Source organism: Pseudophryne corroboree, chromosome 1 (genome assembly GCF_028390025.1).
Source record: "Pseudophryne corroboree isolate aPseCor3 chromosome 1, aPseCor3.hap2, whole genome shotgun sequence".
NCBI classification, from domain to species: Eukaryota; Metazoa; Chordata; class Amphibia; order Anura; family Myobatrachidae; genus Pseudophryne; species Pseudophryne corroboree.
The window spans coordinates 226,769,900-226,779,023 of NC_086444.1; the positions used below are offsets into that span (position 1 = coordinate 226,769,900).

The 9,124-nt window shown below is 44.8% G+C and overlaps 1 pseudogene; it reads right to left on the reverse strand.

Annotated features, from left to right (window-relative positions):
* Positions 1 to 3,008: 3,008 nt before the first annotated feature.
* LOC134949895 (5S ribosomal RNA) lies at positions 3,009 to 3,117 on the reverse strand (annotated as a pseudogene).
* Positions 3,118 to 9,124: the final 6,007 nt, after the last annotated feature.

Below are 9,124 nucleotides of genomic sequence, written 5' to 3' on the forward strand. Positions count from 1 at the left end.
TGTACCAACAGATCACACCCATCATAGGTAAAAAAAAAAAAAAATTCTACCATATTAAGCCCCACACAGTAATGCCCCATGCACCATATTATGCCACACACCGCAATGGCCTTGATACATTAAATCCCCATATTACGGCAGGCAGAGTCCCCATTTTATACATTGCGGCAGGCAAGAGTCCCCTTTTTACACATTACGGCAGGCAAGAGTCCCCATTTTATACATTAGGGCAGGCAAGAGTCCCCTTTTTATACATTACGGCAGGCAAGTGTCCCCATTTTATACATTACGGCAGGCACATGTCCCCATTTTACACATTATGGAAGGCAAGTGTCCCTTTTTACAAATTATGGCAGGCAAGAGTCCCCATTTTATACAGTACGGCTGGCACATGTCCCCATTTTACACATTATGGCAGGCAGTGTCCCCATTTTACAGAGAGAAAGAGAAAGGAAGAAAGAAAGAAAGAAAGAAAGAAAGAAAGAAAGAAAGAAAGAAAGAAAGAAAGACAAGAGAATACTTACAGAGGTGATTCCCGCTCTTCGGGCCGCCTCACCAGTCGCTCCTCACGCCAGCCTCCTCTCCCTCTTCGTAGCTTGGCTCCCCCTCCTCCTCAGTACTCCACTCGGCGGGGCGGAGTTTTGTGGGATGACGCGGTTACGTCGTGATGTCACGAAGCATCTTCGTAATTCCACGAAACTCCGCCCCCGAGCTGGGTACTCGGGGAGAGGGAGGAGGGGGAAGCCAGGGAGCCACAGTCAGTGCCGCCGCGGACGCCCCGTGCCCTGTCTGTGAGCATTGTCTATTTCAATATGCCTCAGTGGGCCGGTGGTTTCTTGCTGCTTGAGCCAGTGAAGCTGTGTCCCTGTTTTCTGAAATGCTGGCTGTCACCACCAGAGGCTTAGTGAGGTCGGTGCCGGTGGAGCTCATGCTCCATGCGCCTGCCTCTGGTAAGGGTGCTGTAGTACAACAGCAGCTAACACTGTGTTGCCAGTGGCATGTCACACAGTGCTTGGTGACTGCGCTGTGGGAGGAGGAGGGATGGATGCTCTCCCTGGCGCCACCAGCACAATAAAGTTTTTTTTTCTGGGCGCAGCCCACGATGTCATGAAGTCCGTGTGCTGTGACTGAAGACCAGGAGGATCTGCAGCTTAGCACTGATCCAGGACGAGGGCATGAGAGGTAAGAGACATAGGGAAGGGAGGAGGCCTTGGGAAGACACGGGGGTGGGGGAGATTGCAGCCAGCCAGACATATGGAGACAAGACACAGGGGGGGAGGCAGCCATGAAAATACACAGGGAGAAGGCATCCAGGGGAGAGGGGGGAGACAAGAGACATCCAGGGGAGGGGGGAGACAAGAAACAGGGGGAGAGGCAGACATGGGGAGACACAGGGGCAGAGGCAGACATGGGGAGACACAGGAGGAGAGGCAGACATGGGGAGACACAGGGGGAGAGGCAGCCATGGGGAGACACAGGGGGAGAGGCAGCCATGGGGAGACACAGGGGGAGAGGCAGACATGGGAGACACAGGGGGAGAGGCAGACATGAAGAGACACAGTGGGGAGGCAGCTTTAGGGAGATACAGGGGGAGGCAGCCATCGAGAGACACCCTTTAATTTAACCCCACATGCACACTTGGGGGGGGGGCATCATAGCACGCATGTGCTCTGGGCGCCGTAGCTACACGCTACACCTCTGGTCACCACCCCTTCCCTGCCACCAAAACTCTGCAGCATGTCAAACATACTACAAGTTAGGGGACACTGTGACTGTCATCAGAGTATCATAAGTACACATGTACACAGAGCCATAACTAGACTTTTTGGTGCCCTGTGCCAGAAAGAGAATTGCCCCCCCCTCCCCATTTTTCCAATAGGGACATAAGGTGTATGCCTCACTGGGAAGAAGCATAACAAAATTGATCCTAGAGAAAGCCCATGCTATGATGCCCCTTCCCATATATATATATATATATATATATATATATATGGGATAAGAAACACACAATAATAAATAAATATAAATCTATGTAAAGTGCAGAATATTTGTAATAAGGAGGTATCTTATCTGGATAAGAGGTCAGTACAGGTTTTCCAATGCGTTTCGTCACACAGACTTCATCAAGGGTTAAGGGTAGAAAGGTACTCGGCATTAATTTATGCTAGTACTGATCAACACTTAATTATGACATCAATATCCTGTCTTAAAATTAAGCCACTAATTACTGAAGTTGGTATTATGGTTAAAATAGCCAATATCCATAATAAACAGGTATTGCATATGAGCACAATAAAAACGAATGTTTTAAAAGGGTTAAAATGCAAGAAAATGTCTTTAAATAACTTTAAATGAACAGAGGCGGTATTTCTGCCACACTTCCTGTATACTCGTGCCCTCCATGCGCATGCTCGACACTTCCGCCCCACTGCGCCTGCTGTCATCTCCGGAGGTGGATGATCATAGAGGCCAGATTCAGCGGTGGTGTGCCACATATTACGGTGGCCATTTTCTCAGAGTCTCTTGTATTGAGTACAATGCGGCGGCCATTTTAGTGGAGACCAGGATGCAGCACAATTTTCATTTCTCAACAGTCGGTTTCCATGGAAATAAACAGAAATACATGTAAATAGTAGAAGGACATGTAGTCTCTAATACAGGGAGTGCATATTTAGCAATCTTAAAAGAAGGACAAGAATTATCAGTGATTTAATCATACCTATTCAATATTACTAGTGTATTAAGTATAAGTGAATATATTGCGCTGTGCTGACTTAATGCTACAGATAAAATAAAAGAATATTGGTGAAGTACTAGAGTTGTAAATTAAACTATTACTATTAGTGATTACTACTGATGATGAAAAGTATATTAAACAGTGCAGAATATATAGTTGTGACTGAGCAGTGAGTATTATTGACTAAAATGATATAGTGCATTAATTACTTTGTGAGTGAATTTAGTGACTCTATTGAAACACTAGTAGAGGCATTCAGTATTTCTAATCTAGATTACAGTACCTGATCTTCCCAGGTGGTCTCCCTTATTGGTACTGATCAGGCCCAACACTGCTTCGCTTCCAAGATCGGGCATTTCCAGTGCGGTTTAACTGTAGTCATTTATTACCATAAATGTGTCAAATAGGTAAATATTACAGTGCAGAGTGATTACGAGGGGTCTATTTTGGAATAACCAGGATAGGGAGAGGGGGAAGGGAGGGGGGAAAGGAGGATGGGAGGGTGGAAGAGAATATGTTAGGATGTATTCTCCGGCAGTACTGTTATTTCACAGAAAAGGGGCAATTTCATAGTTCTTGTTGAACCCCATTGGGTGTAGGGTCCATAATTGAAAGATCCAAAACATTTCACAGCGTGAAAGTTTGTTGGCTAAGTCACCAACTCTCTCTCCCAATTTAACCAGTTTGATTGCTTTAAAATTCAGTGCCTCAGGATTAGAGTTGTGTGCTATATTAAAATGTTTGGACACCACGTGATTTTCCACCTTGTTCTTAATATTACGGACGTGTTCCTGTATTCTCATCTTAAGTGGTCTCTTGGTTTTCCCGACATATTGTTTCCCACAGTCACATTCCAATATATAAATAACAGATTGGGTGTTGCAATTTATAAAGTCTTTTATTTTATACTCCTTTATCTCTGCATTTGTGAACATTCTCCTGACAGGGTGTAGATATCTACAGATATTGCACTGGCCGCATTTGTAGGATCCTGTGCATTTCGGCAGCAGTCGACCCTCATCATGTTCAGTAGTTAGCATACTTGGGGCGAGGATATCTTTAAGGTTTTGCAACTTTCTAAAAATAATCTCAGGGCATGGAGGTAATATTTCCTTAAGAATTGGGTCCATCAACAATATTCCAGTGGTTCCTGAATGAATTTGTAATGGACTTCTCATGTCGATTATATGTTGAGATAAATGCTGTAGAGTCTTTTTTATTCTCTCTGGTCTTGTATTCAAGCAAATCAGACCTCTCCAAGGCTTTGGCTTTAGTTACGGCTTCTTCTAAGATTGAATCTGGATATTCTTTTTCTTTAAACCTGTTCTTGTACATCTATAGTTGGATATCATATTCTTCCTAATTACTGCAGTTCCTCTTTATCCTGTTAAATTGGGAGAAGGGGATGTTATTTTTCCATCTCTTCAAATGGTTGCTTTTATAATAAAGATAACTGTTTGTGTCTACTTGTTTCACAATGTTCTTAGTCGGGATTCTTCCATCAATTCCTGTTAAGACCAAATCCAAAAATGTTATCAATTCTTTGTTGATATTGGATGTGAAGACAAGAGTCGTCTCATTGTTGCCCAGGTATTCTAAAAACTTATAAAAACACTCAACTGTTCCATCCCAAATTATTAAAATGTCATCTATGTACCGTCGATAAAAAAACTTACGTTTGGCGTAAATACCGCCTCTGTTCATTTAAAGTTATATAAAGATGTTTTCTTTTCTTTTTTAACCCTTTAAAAAACATTAATTTTTATTGTGCTCATATGCAATAACTGTTTATTATGGCTATTGGCTATTTTAACCATAATACCAATGCCAGTATTTAGTAGCCTAATTTTAAGACAGGATATGATGTCATAATTAAGTGTTGATCAGTACTAGCATAAATAGAGGCCCACTCCCATTCTGCCTTTACCCCTTGATGAAGTCTGTGACAAAACGTGTTGGACAACCTGTACTGACCTCTTATCCAGATAAGATACCTCCTTTTTACAAATATTCTGCACTTTACATAGATTTATATTTATTTATTTTTGTGTATGTTTCTTCTCCCCTTTTTTAAAGAGATTTGTATATCATTTTTTTTATAATATTGTTAATAAATTACTTGTTATATTTTTATACCGATATATCACTGTATTATAGACACCATTGGTTGCTACACCCCCACCCCTTTTTCGCTAGCTCTGCATGTTTCAGGGATTTACCATCCCTGTATATTTGGGGGTCAGCATTTGCCCTGTAGTTTGGGCATGTCATTACACATTTTTCTGATTCTTTGATTGATGTTGGTTTCACAAGTGGTGCAGTATTTTCCTGCAGTTCTGGTCCTGTATGCTGTGACAATATGGGAGTGCTTGCCCAGTCTTATATGCTCTAAAAATTCAGGGGTGCTGCTTTTGTTAAAATAAAAGCACACTGGTCCTGTATGCTGTAAAAAATCAGGGGTACTGGCCCTGTCTTTTATGCTGTAAAAATTCAGGGAAGCTGCTGTTAAAATAAAAGCACGCTGGTCCTGTATACTGTAAAAACTCAGGGGTGCTGCTGATGTTAAAATAGAAGCACACTGGTCCTGCATGCTGTAAAAATTCAGGGGTGCTGTTGTTAAAATAAAAGCAGACTGGTCATGTTTGCTATGAAAATACAGAGGTGCTGGCCCAGTCTTGTATGCTGTAAAAATTCAGGGGTGCTGCTGTTGTTAAAATCAAAGCACACTGGTCCTGTATGCTGTAAAAATTCAGTGGTGCTTTTGTTAAAATAAAAGCACCCTGGTACTGTATGCTGTGAAAATACAGGGGTGATGGCCCAGTCTTTTATGCTGTAAAAATTCAGGGGTGCTGCTGTTGTTAAAATAAAAGCACACTGGTCCTGAATGCTGTAAAAATTCAGGGGTGCTGTTGTTAAAATAAAAGCACACTGGTCCTTTATGCTGTAAAAATTCAGAGATGCTGGCCCTTTCTTGTATGTTGCAAAAATTCGGGGAAGCTGCTGATGTTAAAAGCACACTGGCCCTGTATGCTGTAAAAATTCAGGGGAGCTGCTGTTGTTAAAATAAAAGCACACTGGTCCTGTATGCTGTGAAAATAAAGGGGTGCTGGCCCAGTCTTGTATGCTGTAAAAATTCAGGGGTGCTGCTGTTGTTGAAATACAAGCACACTGGTTCTGCATGCTGTAAATATTAAGGGGTACTGTTGTTAAAATAAAAACACACTGGTCCTGTACGCTGTGAAACTACAGGGGTGTTGGCCCAGTCTTGTTTGCTGTAAAAATGTAGGAGTGCTGCTGTTGTTAAAATTAAAGCACACTGGTTCTGCATGCTGTAAAAATTCAGGGGTGCTGTTGTTAAAATAAAGCACACTGGTCCTGTATGCTGTGAAAATACAAGGGTGCTGGCCCAGTCTTGTATGCCTAAAAAAATTCAGGGGTGCTGCAGTTATTAAAATAATAGCACACTGGTCCTGTATGCTGTGAAAATACAAGGGTTCTGGCCCAGTCTTGTATGCTGTAAAAATTCAGGGTTGCTGCTGTTGTTAAAATAAAAGCACATTGGTCCTAAATGCTTTGAAAAATCTGGGGTGCTGGCCCAGTCTTGTACAGTCTGCCCCTTTCGGTCCACCCCCTCCTCCATCTCCGCTGCAGTGCTATTGCAAGTAGTGTTGAAGTCGGGCGCACTGCTGTTAAGCACCTGATTGGCTGGCAGGGGAGGGAAGCAGAGTCGTCACTGTGTGAGACATCAAGAAGTTGTGTGTATGACCGGAGCGGTGAGGCTGAGCCGCAGCCTGTCATTATAGTTTAGCCATGCTGTGTGTTCCCAGGGAGTGAGGGCTCTGACAGCCTTCACCTTGTATGAGCCTTATCTGCTGCATAACCTGCCCAACAACTGCTCTTACTGCCCAGTCACTGGGGATGACCCGCAATGATTTATGGCTGATGTCAAATGCTTTTGCCATTGATGGGAGAGAACCAGATGGGTTCCATCCATTGATGGCAAAGCATAAATTTTTTTTTTTTTTTTTGCAAGGTCCCTCCCCGACACCCGCATAGCCTGGCCCTCGGGCTCAGGGCTGGAATAACAGTGGGGCATATGGAGCTGCAGCTCCAGGCCCCCCAGTGAAAATAGGCCCACAAAGTAAAGGGGCCCATATGCACCGGCATTACAATGAGTCACACTGACTCATTGTGTGTCGCCCCCAGCACCTCGCCCGCTGCCAGTGACAGTGCACCAGTCTGTACACTGAAGTCCTGTCCAGAGCGGTAGGAGGTAGCCGCTCTCCTCTCCAGCATCTCCTCCCCCAGACTATCATACCCTCTAACATTTTACACATAAAAATCGGTACAAATTCGAAAAGAGGGCGTGATCATTGGTAAAGGGGGCATAGCCACGGCCCTTTTCCTATACTTTCAATGGAAGTTTGGAGAGCCAAAAATCGGTACAGACCATAAAAAAGGTACTGCACCTGCCAAACAGATACAGTTGAAGGGTATGGACTAATAGTGCCAGTGGCGGTCAGGGTGACATCTGACCCCCCCTGCCCGGTACACTTTGAATCATTTGGGGCCGCGCTTATCTGCTTTTTAGCTTGCATTGGGCTGCTGCCTTATCCTGAAGTTTACATTGCACTGGCTGGCCGGGAAGGCAGCAGCAGTGGCAGCAGCAAAGTCTCCTCCCTCCGGGGCATGCAAGGGCACCTCCTAGTCCCTTCACATGGCTGCAGCCAGGCTGACCAGACTCAGCGGCCTCTCTGGGCCGTAGCATGGAGGTGCAATCACAGCCTGCCATGCTCAGCCACCTACAACTGTCAAAGAGCCTGATTGCAGGACGACCGCTAATGCATGTGAAATGTTAGTGCCATAGCAGGCTCCAGCTCCCTTTCACCTGACTGACGTTACCCCGACCGGCTCCACCTCCTGCTCCTTAAGGAAGAGAGCTCAGCCTGCGGAGTAGATGGCCCCTGCCTGCTATGGAATTTTGCATCCTAGCGGAACAGCTCAAAAAAAGGTAAGTAAACCAATGCGTGGTATTTGGATTCCAGTAAAGAAAACCTTGTTTCTTTACATGCTGTATTTGCATTTACTAACTCAAGTAAAAGTAGCCAGAGCGGATGCTTGCCTTACATCGATACACTCTGTGGGCATATTATCATGTTGATGGCTTTACAAAACAATTATGTTTGTAGAAAGTTTCTAGCATATGATGCTGTACATTTTTTATTCAGACGTAAAGCCAGTGCTTTAGCAGTGCGCATGTACACCCTGGTTCACCCCTACACCAACACCATCTCTTCTACCTTTGCACACATGATTACTGTACCACAGAATAGACACAAGGAGCAAGCAGCACAAAGGGTTAGAGCTCTACAAAGATGTATTATGAAAAAAGCAAATGTTTCAGAGTCTTGTGCAGTTAATGTTATCTGTACAGTCTGACATATAGGGGTGTATCCAATTACCCGCGGTCAATGACCACAGGTAATTGTATCACTGGGGGCTATCCAATTAGCCCCAATGTGGTACGCTCCTCACTCCAATGTAGGCACTTATTGGGGACTATGCCAGAGCATAAACCACTATAAGTGGCCAATCGGAGTTGCAATAACACATGGGATGTGGGGCCCAAGGCACCGCAATGCAACTGCTGCACAATATAGGGGGAGGGGGGCACACTAATACACATACAGACTAGGAGGGAGGGGGGCACACTACAGCATATACAGACTAGGAGGGGAGGGTTGGACACTAATACACATACAGATAAGGAGGGGGGCACACTACAGCATATACAGACTAGGGGGGGAGGGTTGGACACTAATACACATACAGACAAGGAGGGGGGCACACTACAGCATATACAGACTAGGGGGGGCACACTACAGCATATACAGACTAGGAGGGGAGGGGGGCACACTACAGCATATACAGACTATCCAGGGAGCACACTGACATATATACAGACTAGTAGGGGAGGGGGGGGCACACTACTGCATAAACAGACTAGGAGGGGAGGGGGGCACACTACTGCATATCCAGACTAGGGGGGGCACACTACAGCATATACAGACTAGGAAAGGAGGGGACACAATAATGCACATGCAGACTAGGAGGGGAAGGGGACACACTGACGCATATGCAAACTAGATGGGGAGGGGGTCACCTGGGGATTTAGAGTCTACCCACACTAATGCATATACAGGCTAGGAAAGGAATGGGACACAATAATGCACATGCAGACTAGGAGGGGAGGGGGCACACTACTTTTAAGGACACACTCCTTTCACTGGCCATGCCGCCTTTTTTGGAGCACGCAAAAGTACTCCCGTTTCATTTCCCATACCCCAACTTAAAAATTCCCACTTCGATGACCACTGTATGTATGTA